The 1,828-nt window shown below is 29.6% G+C and overlaps 1 pseudogene; it reads right to left on the bottom strand.

Annotated features, from left to right (window-relative positions):
* Positions 1–516: 516 nt before the first annotated feature.
* LOC109863066 lies at positions 517–1,292 on the bottom strand (annotated as a pseudogene).
* Between the last annotated feature and the right edge of the window lie 536 nt (positions 1,293–1,828).

The raw sequence follows: 1,828 nt of genomic DNA, 5'->3' as shown, positions 1-1,828 counted from the left end.
TCACTTGTAAAAATTTACAAGTGAATTCGTTACATGTGTATACATATATATATACACATGTATAAGTTCTCGCTCAACACTTTGAGAACGGCTCGTAAGGCGTTATATTCATTCATTGGTTCCTATAATTAAGATTAAGATGAAAAATGTTATAATTGTAATAGTATTAATAGTTTTGTAATAATTTAATAAAAAAATAAGGGGTAGAAGTATTGTAATTTCTACATCAAATACTAGAAATACTAAACCAATAAGGAAAAATTGTCTTCTCAAAGGGATTCGTCTTACAGATAAAGGGTCAAATCCACATTTAAAAGGGGATTTCTTCTCTCGTGATTGTGATTTTTTAGTTAATATTAGATTAATTATTATTAGGGCCATAGGAATGATTAATAAGATTATTATTATTATAAGAATGGTGATCATTGGGTACTTATATTAGTTTAATGGCTAAATTGTTTAATTAGAAGTTAAATGTAATTTTATTTATACTATATAAGTTTATTAATATCTTCATCAGTAGATTGAGATAAATAAGAATAATCACACTACATCAACAAAGTGTCAGTACCATGCTCTTGCTTCAAATCCGAAGTGATGGGAAGGAGAAAAATGGTTTATAATAAGTCGATTGAGACATACTATTAAGAATAAGGTTCCAATAATGACGTGTAGCCCATGGAATCCTGTGGCTACAAAAAATGTTGACCCGTAAACTGAATCAGAAATAGTAAAAGGGGATTCTAAATAGTCAATAGCTTGAAGGCATGTAAAATATACTCCGAGTAAGATTGTGATTAAGAATCTTGTTTTTCTTTCTGTAAAATTTCTATTAAGAATTGAGTGGTGTGTTCAAGTAATAGAGATACCCGAGGATACTAGAATAATTGTATTTAATAAAGGAATGTCATAAGGGTTAAAAGATTTAATTCCAAGGGGAGGTCATAATTGTCCAATATCTATAGATGGAGATAAAGATGAGTAGAAATAAGCTCAAAAGATAGATACAAAAAATAAAACTTCAGATATGATGAATAGGATTATACCTAACCGCAATCCATTATAAACTTATAGGGTATGGAATCCTTGATAAGTGGACTCTCGGGCTACATCTCGTCATCATTGAATTGCACAGATTACTGTATAAGGAATTGAGAGTAATACTAATGTGTTGATTTTATTAAATCATGCTGCCATGGAAATAAAGTTATTTAAAATTCTTAAAGAAGTGAGAACAGGCCATTGTCTTTGTGAAACTAGATGGAAAGGTTGATTATTTATCACATAATTCTCTAGAGTAAAGTACAGATAAGATTAAAAATACATAAGCTTGGATAAATGATACAGAGATTTCAAGAATAAATAATAGAATTTGTCTTATTAGTATAATAGCTAAGATAATAAAAAAAAGAGATTTCCTGTCCTGTTGATCCAAGAAGAGTTAGGAGAAGATGACCTGCAATTATATTAGCTGTTAATCGAATTGCTAAGGTGAATGGACGAATAATTAATCTAATTGATTCAATAATAACTATAAATGGTATTAATACTGATGGGGTCCCAGACGGAGTTAGGTGTGCTATTATTTCATTAAAAAAATTAATTAATCTATAAGTGGTAATTCTAATTCACAGCCTTAGAGATAATAATAATCTTAAAGATAGGTGTCTTGAGGCTGTGAAAACGTAGGGGAATAATCCTATAAAATTGTTGAATAAAATAAATAAAAATATGGAATAGAAGAGAATGATATTAGAGAAGGGTGATACTCTATTGACCACAGTACGATTCGACACCGCTCGATTCGACACAGATTTATTCGACACCA

This window comes from Pseudomyrmex gracilis, unplaced genomic scaffold, assembly GCF_002006095.1.
Source record: "Pseudomyrmex gracilis isolate BER0280 unplaced genomic scaffold, ASM200609v1 scaffold_3056, whole genome shotgun sequence".
Lineage (NCBI taxonomy): Eukaryota > Metazoa > Arthropoda > Insecta > Hymenoptera > Formicidae > Pseudomyrmex > Pseudomyrmex gracilis.
Note: the sequence above shows the minus strand (reverse complement) of the source record. Positions and strands in the feature narration are given on the sequence as shown.